This window comes from Bison bison, unplaced genomic scaffold (genome assembly GCF_000754665.1).
Source record: "Bison bison bison isolate TAMUID 2011002044 unplaced genomic scaffold, Bison_UMD1.0 scf7180017864171, whole genome shotgun sequence".
Classification (NCBI taxonomy): Eukaryota; Metazoa; Chordata; class Mammalia; order Artiodactyla; family Bovidae; genus Bison; species Bison bison.
This window is the reverse complement of record NW_011494743.1, coordinates 5,776,781-5,787,565: the sequence shown is the minus strand read 5'-3', so window position 1 is coordinate 5,787,565 and position 10,785 is coordinate 5,776,781. Positions and strand designations below refer to the sequence as shown.

The following is a 10,785-nucleotide window of genomic DNA, read 5'->3' as shown; positions in this document are numbered from 1 at the left end:
CCGCAGTAGGTAGGTACCTTTCAGTATTTGCTGTCTTGAATTCTACTGGCTGAAGTGTAGTTGGTCAAATCAGTTGTTGTTTATGTGAAAATAATTTCTAAGAGAATTTCTGTTAAATGGATCTTAGTAAACAGATTGGGTTTCATGACTTCTGTGTTTCACTAAAGCTGTCTGAGTTTATTTTACCTTATAGCTAGCTGATGTCTAAAGTATATTTGTTAGCACAAAAGAAAAAGAGTGAGTTACCTTTTAATGTAACCTCTCATCAGCCTGTTTTGTTTTCTTTTTAGGGTCTAGGTGCTTTTCCTATCTTTTTAGATATTTCTAGTTATTTCCTTCCTGTGAATACATTTAAACAGTCATGAGACCCGTATTAGAAAGGTACTGGGAATATGACAGTGTATAGTGTGAAGAATTCTGACATTGGGATCATTTATTGTGACCTTGAGCAGTGAACTTGACCTCTCTGCTTCATTCATCATCCAAAGAATAGATCAGATATGGGTATTGAGTGTTATCTTGTTTACTTTTCACAGTGACCCCTGTGGTGGTTACTGTCTATCTTCCTGTATAGGATAGAAAGTTGATAACAGAGTGCCTGCTGTGTGGTGAATTCCAAAAGAGTGGCAGCTCTTGGCATTCCACCCGCCTGCTCCCTTCACTCCAACACTTCCTCACGCTCTTACTCGTCATGAGTTACTCCGTTGTGACAGAGTGTTTATTGCTTTTCAGCTTGTGTCAATTTTGTCCCCTTGGAATCAGATTTGTTGTGAAGGTCATTTAGGAATTTATTTTCAGTTTTTAAGGATTTGTTAATCTGAAGGTGTGGTCAGCTTTTAAAATTTTAGGTTTAATTTTAGAAAAATAATCCTAATATTACATGCATATGATATCAAACTTCATAGATAATGAGCCTTTCATTTGCATTCTGATTATTTAAAATGCAGGTTATAGAAGATTAAAGGTACACATTGAAGAGTGCTGATCTTACGCTGAATACCCTGTGCACCAAGGCACTGTTTTTCATGTTAGACTATGTGTTCTGGAAAAGAAAGGGTTAATAAGTGGTTTCTACCCACTACAGATAACCAGGCTTCACTGAAGGCTTTCATTAGAATATTTGAGGCAGACAGTTTTTGATTAGTGGAGACTAATATGCAGATGAGGAAACATCAATGTGTCAACGTGAAAAGGATATTCAGCCTCACTAATAATCAGGGAAAGGCAAATTAAAACTACAGTAAGACACTGTTTCTTACTTTTCGTATTGAGCAAAGCTAAAGGCAGACAAAACCAAATGTGGGTAAGACTATAGAACATGAAGAACTCTTGCACTTCGTAGATGACAGTTTGTCGGTAACTAGTAGAGTTAAGTAGACATCCTGAGACCCAGTGGTTCTGCTTCCTGTGTATGCACCGTAGAGAAGCTCTCATATATGCTGGAGATTTTCAAAGAGTGTTTTTAGCAGTATTGACTGTTCATCAGCAGGAGAATAAATTGTTCATTATTCATATGGTGAAACTACAGCTTAGTGAAAATTAATGAATTATGTCAGCATGGCTGGAGTTTCACAAACTTGTTTAAGTGAAAAAATGAGTAAAGAGTACATACAGTATTAGAACATTTATACAAAAGTTTAAAACATACAAAGCAGTATGAAACATTGTTTAGGGCTGCAGTACATGCAGTGAAGTATGATGAACGTGAGAGATCAAGGTAGTTAACTTCTGAGGTGCAGGCCTGTCTACAGGATTTCAACTGTATTGGTGATGCTTATTTCTGAAGTTGGGCAGTGAATGCGCAGGTGTTCATTGTAATGTTCTTTTTTCCCTCCTCTTAAACATTGCATCATAGAACTTTAAATAAGCTTTTAAAAACGAAAAGAAAATTGTCTGAAAGGATAATCACCAGTCTGATAAATGGTTAACTTATGTTGGTAAAGTGGAATTGGGTAGAGTTCATTTTCATTATCTGTATTTATTTCCATACATTTTGTGTAATTGTGTGATTGAAATTACCATAGAATTGCTTTGGAAAACAAACGGAAAGTCGCATTTCTGTTAATGTAGTATTAGTTTATTATGCCAAAATCAATCACTGATTTTTCACGATACTTAGCAAAATTAGTTGAGGATAAAGATTAGAATCTGTCACGTAATTATCAGATATTGTTAAGTAAAACAACTTTGGTTCAATTTTATAAGTTTTTTAAGAGTACACTGATCCTCAACATAGAAAATTAGTTCAGAAATTGTATTTTATTATATTCAAAGATTCAAATTTGATTTTATTTAACTGCACTTTTCTTTCTGTATCATTACTTTTTCTTTCACTTTTTATTCTTTCTAGGACCTTTGAGCTTCCCTTCTGATTTCCTTTTTAGTGTCTTGAAAGCTTTTTTCCTTTATTGTCCTGATTGCTAATGAATAAGTCTGACTGTGTGTTGTCTTCTCCCACAGTCTCTGGTAACATCTCAGGAATTTCACTCTGCAGTCATTGTTCATCGCTAAACTTTACTGCTTTGTTTCTTGTTGAGATTTTTTTGTTTTTTAAAAATTCAAAATAGATACATTTATTTTTCTTTTTAGCTATTTGGTTTTAACTTCTAATATTAGTATGTTACAGTCAAATATGCCTGATTGGTTTCTGCTTTGGAGAATATTTTTAGATTTTCCGTGTGGTTTAGTACATAGTAATTTTTGGTTACACTTCCCTGTGTGATAGAAATATTTGTATTTTTGGTACATATAAAGTTTTTATACATAATTGAGATTGTTAATTATGTATTTTGTTCCTTTGTGCCATGTTTTTATTCTTATCTGTTATTTTTTGAGAGAATTATGCTAGTCCCTTACTCAAATCTGTCAGTTTTGTATTTAATCAGTTTTTGCTTGTACCTGTTATTTTCATGCTGTGTTAGGTACATAAAAGTCTATATAATTTATTTTACATGATGGGTTATCACTTTTAGCAGTATGAAACTGTGCTTATTTGCTTATTGCTTTAAATCCCATTTGTCATTTTGTTTCAGGTTTATCTTAAACAGTATATAGCTTTATTAGGTGTCCATAATCCATAAGACTTTTAATAGGTGAATTTAGTCCATTCACATTTGTTTTTTTACTGGAATATTTGGACTTATTTGTGCTATTTTGTATTTTTCATTTGCCTTATTATTTCATTATTACCTTTTGCCATATTTTGTTGGCGTATTCAAGTTTTCTTTGCTCTTCCTTTAGTGGTTTGCAAGATGTGCAATCTGTTTCTCTGTATTAGTGTCTACTCTTAATGTCTAGAGTTAATATTTGTTTCATTCCCTCTACCATACAAAAAACTATAGTTTGCTTTCACTTTCCTTTATTTGCTTTTATTTTATAAAAAAATTTTACTTTTGAACTTAATTTTACTAATTTTTTGGTTTACCACTGATTTGCCTCCCTTCTGTCTTAGATTACTTTTGTTTTGTTTTTAATTCTTTAGAGAAGATTTGTGAAAAGTTTCCCAAGTCTTTGTCTGAAAGTATCATCACATTTGAATGGTACTTTGGCTGGGTATAGAAGTACATATTGAGAATCGTTTTCTTTCCAACTTTAAAGATACTTTCCAGTCATCTTTTGCTTCAGATGCTATGGGGGCAAAGTCTCACATGAGATTAATTTTATTTTCATTGTTGGGCTGTACTTTTCGTGTAATCTGTGGTGCATAGTTTCACTTCTAGAAATGCCGTTTTCAGTGGTTTTTCTTGGGTGTTCTGTTTGATGCACTTGGTTCATGTCTCATGCTGCGCTCACGTTTGCTTGGTGCTTGGGGATTGTTAGTTGTGTGCTTAACTTTTTAATTTCTTTTTGGAGATTCTCTTAAACGTGTCATTACTCAGTCGTGTCCGACTCTTTGTGACCCCATGGACTATAGCCTACGAGGCTCCTCCGTCCATGGGATTTTCCAGACAAGAGTACTGGAGAGGTTGCCGTTTCCTTCTCCAGGGGATCTTCCCGACCCAGGGATCAAACCCAGGTCTCCTGCATTGCAGGCAGATGCTTTACCCTCTATGCCAAAGGGCAAATACACATACCAATGAGATTCTCTAGTAGTCTGCAAATGCAGTGTCTGAGTAACCTCCAGTTGATGTGGGGGAGGAGCAGAGGGTGGCCTGGTATCTGGTCTTAGTATTTGACAGACTGTCAGACCACCTCTGCCCCTGTGCCCACAGTCACCACCCTGACCTGGAACAAATACTTGCTTGTTCATGCTCAGTGAGTTGCAGAGTGAGAGAACTGGGTTCATTCTTTTTTAAAATTTTTTTGGTGGATTCATTCTTGTAGTGATTGTCTTCAGTGCAAGTCTTTCCTATTTCCAGACTGTCTTCTGGAAAGGGCCGACACAGATGCTTCTATCAGCTGGTTCCTCTTTTAGTCTGATCCTGTGTGCCATCTACCTTTGCTGTCATATCTAGAGATTTGTGGGGAGAAAGAGAGCTGGATCATACTCAGTGAGCTGTTGATTCCGGTGCCTCTGTTGACTTTCAGGAATGTGAACTAAGTTGACTTCACCGAGTTAGAAGGGAAAAGGAAAAAAATGGGATTATTCAGGCAAGAATACTGGAGTGGGTTGACATTTCCTCCTCCAGGGGATCTTCCCGACCCACGGATTGAATCTGCTTCTCCTGCATTGGCAGGGGGGTTCTTTACCACTGAGCCACCAGGAGAAGACTTTACTCTGCTTTAAAAAGCAAAACTATTCTATAGGTTTCTTCAAATATAGAAACTCTAAAATGAAAAAAACTGTTTCTCAGATCATGCACAGAACTTTTCAGTTGTAAAACCCTGACATTGTTTATATCTTTCTACTTCACTACATTTTTTAAGTTTAGTTTCAAGTTGAAATGAACTAGATTTGATACCGAAAACTTTATCATCTCACTTGAGATTCAGAGGCTTCCAGGGAAGTTAGTTTTGGAATTGAAAACCTCTATATTAGGTGCTTCCTATTTTATAGACAAACAGTTTCAGGATGAAATATTAGATCTCTTCATTAGTTTATTATTTGCTAAATTAATATGCAGGAGAAGTCATTGAAAGCTAAATTACGTAAGACGTGGGACCGTATTAGTACGGTGCACAGGTTTGGACTTAGAAGTCAGTGCGGATGAGCTTTGGGGATGTAAACAGAAGGTCTGTATACACTGTCCACAATTTGCAGTATTCAATAGAGATTATTCATGTGTGCAGTTACAAGAAGGTATGCAGAAAACTAGAGTTCTTTTTATAAATCTGTGTTTTGTCCCACATTAAAATCTTACTCTCAGTAAACTAGGAATAGAGGGGAACATTCTCAACTTCATAAAAAACATCTTCAAAAATCTACAGCTAACATACTTAATGATGAATGACTGAATGCTTTCATCTTTATGCTTTCCAAGTTTAGAAACAAGACAAGGATGTTCACTCACCACACTTATGGGGCATAGTACTAAAAGGCACACAGAGTGGAAAGGAAGAAATAAAACCACCTCAATCTGCAGAGGACATGATTTTCTGCATTGAAAATCTCGAGATGTGTATTTACAGAAAAATTCCTAGGAATGATAAGTGAATTCAGCAGGATCACATGATACAAGATCAACACACAAAAACCAGTTACATTTCTCTATATTAACAAACATCTGGAGCCTGAAATTAAAAATGGTATATTTACAGTCCTGTGAAAGAAAATGTATGTATCTAAGAAAACACATATAACAAAATAATTCATGCTGAAAAATGCAAAATGCTAATGAAGGAAATTTAAAAAGTCTTAAATGAATGGAGAGACGAATCATATTCATGGATTGGAAAACCAGGTAGTACAGATGTCACTCTTGCTAATTGATCCATGGGTTTAATCCAGTTCCTGCCAAAAGCCCTGCAGAGTTTTTCAGGACATAGACAGCATTATTCTAAAACTTGGGTGGAAAGGCCATGGACCCAAAATAGCTAAAACAATATGAGAAAGAAGAGCTGGAGAGGAGTCGCTATTATACCACTCTGGAAAATAGTTTGGCGGTTTCTTATAAAACTAAATATATACTTCCCATACAGCTCTGCAGTTGCACTCCTGGGAGTTTATTTTCACATGAAAATCTGTATGTGGTTGTTCGTAGGAACTTTATTTGTAATAGCCCCAAACTGGAAACAGGTCACATGTCCTTCAGTGGGTGAAGTTGTGGTGCATCCTTGCCCTGAAATGCTATGCAGCAATAAAAAGGAACAAACGATTCATTTAACAGCCTGAATGGATCTTAAGAAAATTATGCTGAGTGAAAAAATGCCAATCTCAAAAACTCACATACCGCACAATTCCCATTTATATAACTCTTGAACTAAAATTAAAGAGATGGAGAACAGACTGGCAGTTGCCACAGGCTGGAGATGATAGTGAGTGATGTAGTTACAGGGATAGCATGAAGGAGCCTTGGGTGGTGAGCACTTCTGTAGCTGGTGTCATTCAGTGAGTCTACACCTGGGATGAAACCGCATGGACACTGCACACGCTGAGTGCATGTAAAGCAGGGAAACCCGAATAAGCTCTGTGGAGTAAACCAGTCAGCTTCCTAGTTGTGGTGGTGTGCTATAGTTACGTAAGCTGTTGCCACGGAGAAAATTGGGTGAAGAGTACATGGGACCTCTCTGTGCTTTTTTTGTGTGTGTGGCGGGGGGAGCAACTCTTGTGAATCTATAATTATTTCAAAATAAAAAGTTAAAAAATACTTACTATTCTTTGCCTAAGGTGAAAGTGAAGTTGCTCAGTCGTGTCCAACTCTTTGCAACCCCATGGACTGTAGCCTACCAGGCTCCTCCGTCCCTGGGATTTTCTAGGCAAGAGTACTGGAGTGGGGTGCCATTGCCTTCTCTAGGGGATCTTCCCAACCCAGGGATCGAACCCAGGTCTCCTGCATTGTAGGCAGACGGTTTACCACCTGAGCCATCAGGGAAGGTAAGTATTTCAATGTAGATGTTCCTGAGCTGTTGTGTAGGGGTTGTTTTTACTTTATTTTTTAACAATAATGCCTCATTATGGTCTGAGAGTGAAGGTCGCCATGGCAGAAACACACTGCATTTTTTCATTGCTAACAAATTATTTTTATATTGTATTTTAAAAAATAAAACGAATTGTAAAACCAGATAATCAGCCAAAAATTATCCTGTATCCACTGAGGCCAGAGCATTGAACCTTCACCATGTTGAAAATATGTACTTGCATTTATTTTGGAGAAGTGGTTCTTAGGTCTTTCTGACTCAGTAATGCCTTAACATCCGAGGAAGTCTATGGACACATCTTAGAATTGTGTTCTTTTTAATTATTCTTTTCTTTGTCCTGACTTACTGCATGTGAAGAACATCTCAAAATCCAGTGTGAATTTAAAAATGACTGTCTGATCTCCCTGAAAAGAATTACCTTGTGTTGTCAAAAAGTAGATCAGTAAAACATAAATTCAGACATTCTTGACTGTTAATTTATATGCTAATTATATTTTGTATAATATTTGGGAAATCTTGGTGTATTTAAGCCCAGAGCTATAGTTAAGCTGGAGGCCACATATAATGTGCTTACAGCAGTCATTCCTCAGTCTCTTCTAGTCCTGTGAGAAAGTATCTCTACACGCTCTTAACCATGGAAGAGTCTGTCAGAGGGCTTAGGAAATGGGAGCCACCAAAAGACCTGTGATTCTAGCATTATATGTATAAAACATTTAAATATTCTCTGACATTTTTTAAAGGATTCCTCCTTCCTATACAGATAGTGCAACCTAACCTAAACTTTGTGACGGAACTTTGAAGTAATCCAAAAAGGTGTGCACAGATGAGAGGTTTCTCCCATAGGTTTCCATCAGTCTGCCATTATAGCGTATACCGTGAATGCCTTGCTTTTATTTCATACTTGTTACAGAAAAGCCGTTATGTACTCTCTGAACGCCCTTGCCAGGCTGCACCAAATCTGTACAGTTTCAGTTTTCTCAGTTGTCACTCATTAGAGACAGATGTCTTGTAATGTTTCAGTATTTTCCGACTTGAACCTTTTCTTCCCGGTCAGAATCTGGCTAAATTTTATATTATTTATTCTTATCCTGTTTGTCATTTGGACATAGGGTCTCGATGAGTGTAGGTTGGAAGACCTTAGGCATACGTCAGAGTTTTAGGCCCCAAACTCCGGAATTTGGGATTACCTATTTTTAAGGGGTGATTTATGCCTCTTCTGTGTGTAGGTAAGGAAGTTTGGTCCTTTTTAAAGTAGCACCTTGTTTTACTCTAAAAAGGAGTCATAGAACCTACTTGTGTAAGTGTGCCCACCATGAGCTGCACTGGACCCTGGGGCTCAGGCCTAGTCACACGGGTAGCATCTGTTTGCTGAGAAGTGAAAATACACATCCGTAGAAATGTGGCACACGCCTTCCACAACCCAACTGTGAAACACAGGGTCACATGCTCTGAAAGGTACCTTTTTCAAAGTATAGTGCCATCACTTGTCATATAAAACCAAAAGAAAAAATGAAAATCCTTCCCTAAACTTTCTGAAGTTTCACATGCCTAGGAGAAATGAAAATTATTTCAGAAATCACAATTAAAAATTGATCTGGCATGAGCCCTTTGTAAGTAAAAGCACTTGATTTGGTATTAGTTCTGTCTTCACAGTGTGTTGGCTTTAAATGTGAATGTTGTTTAATTTGAGAAGGAGGTAGCAATGCCTTGAGTAAAATCTTTTGGGTTTTATAAATAAACTGTTATTTGAATTTAATGTCTATAAGGAAGATTCTTGAGCAGGAAGTGTCAGGTGTGGTATAGTCTTATAGGTACCCTGTAGATGGGGTTTTTTAGGCTAACTCAACTGTTGATTTCTTAATGAAAGGTTTGAGAAACATGATAAAAATGATTTGCGTGTTTTTGATGTTTTCCTTATTGCCTTTTTAGCCATGGTGTATATTGTTCTTACTGTGTAATAAGGTCAGATCAAATGAAACAGATGACTGTTTTGAAAAGTATAACTTACTGTCGAGTGGTATGGTGAGATTTAAACTGGTGGTTCTTAACTCGTCACTCACCAGTTTCACTGGGGGAGATTTAAAAAAGAAAAACAAAACAAAACAAAACAAACCTTACCTGGGCAACCCTGCTAGAGATTCTGATTCTGATAGTCCTTGAGTGAGGCCCCCCCCAACAGAAGCTTTCATGAGATTCCGATAAGCATCCAGCCTTGCCTACCACTGATTGGAATCCATAGAATCAAATGTTTTCAGCCACTAGTGAAAAAATAGATTCCCAGTATTCTAATGTTCTTTTAGAGAATCAGTAAGAAAAAAAATTTATTTTTAACCTTTAGGTTCAAATGTGGATTCATTTTGATGTTGATAATGGAGCTTAGTTTCTCCCCTCCACCTCCCACCCCCCATTTTTAGGCACACTGTGCTCATTCAGTGAAAACCAAATTTCAGGTCCCTTTGAAAAGTTTTCTGATGCTTCTCCGCTTCCTGGAGCTTGAAGCTAAACACTCATTAGGGTCCCCTTGTCCTGAGGAACCCAGAGACTGTCCTGCCTGCTTCCCTTCCACAGCGGTCAGAAAGGTGCTTCACTGCATCGCTCAGAATCCATTTCTTCGTCCAGAAGATGTGCAGTACCTTTGCGATTTTCTCAGGGCTCTGCCGACTGTTAACTAGACAGGGGTTTTGTTTTGTTTTAGGTGAATCTGAGTGCACCTCTTACTCCCTGTAAAATCCTGTAGAAAGACAAAGGTGTGCAGAGCTGGTAATTGCAGGCCCTGTTCGAATAAAAGCCGGAAGTTTGCTCACCTACACTTGGTGTGTGTCTGTTGTCTGAGGAGGGCAGATTCGGGGCAGATTCGGGCTGGGGTGCGTCTCGCTCTCTGAGGAAGCGGGTGAGAGAATGCATTCCAGCAGCAGCTCTCCTTTTCCCTGTGCTGCTGCCCTTCTCAGACCCTGACAGTTCCGGGAGAGGCGGCCTCTGGGGCTGGGGCGAGGGCCCAAGAGCCGGGGTTGTCCGCAGCTCTAGGGAGAGCTGTAGGGAGGGGGCTTTCTTGGGTCTGCAGCCTGAGGCCGCTGTCTCGGGCACCCAGTGCCCAGGAGGAACACAGTGCTTCTCAGTGCCTTTGAGAACAGGACTCTGTTACATCACTCTTCTCCTTGGAACATCTTAAAAGGCTTGCCATTTCACTCAGTCAAAACTGGCATCCTCACAGTGGCTGGCCTGGCCTTCGAGGTTGGTTCCCCCATTTCTTTCCTGACTTTCCTTCGCAGTTTTTCCTGTCATTGCTCAGCCGCTGGGCCCGCCGGTCACCCTCCTCCTGCTCCAGCCCTGCCCTCAGGCCTCATCTTCCTACCGCTTCCGCTCACTTACCCGCTTCCCCTTCCGCTCACTTACCCGTCCCTCTGTGTTCTGGGGGTCGGAGTAGTTCCTGCCTTAGGGTTGTTGTAGGGATTAGGTGAATGGAGACCCTGGGGAGTCAGCCTTCAGCCATCAGCTCTAAGTGTCTGCACAGCCACCTCTGGAAGAGAAACAGGACACCTTGCATTTCTGCGGCGCTGCAGTGGCCTCCTTTTCCTACCTGGGGTGCTCTCTCCTCCTCTGGGCATGTGTCCTGGCGGAATTTCTGAAATGTTGGCTGCCTGGCGAAACTGGGAGGAAGGGCATGAGTGCATGTGCTTTCTCGCTCGTGTTTGTAGCTGTGAGTAACTTTCCGAATGTTAGGTTTGTGTTGAGGGCGTAGATTGGCTTTTGAAGAAGGGGGGGGGGGGG

The 10,785-nt window shown here is 39.1% G+C and overlaps 1 protein-coding gene across 1 annotated transcript in view; it reads left to right on the top strand.

Moving 5' to 3' along the window:
- The window catches only part of SNRK (SNF related kinase), a 66,429-nt gene that overhangs the window by 17,673 nt on the left and 37,971 nt on the right, over positions 1 to 10,785 (top strand). The window lies entirely within an intron of this gene.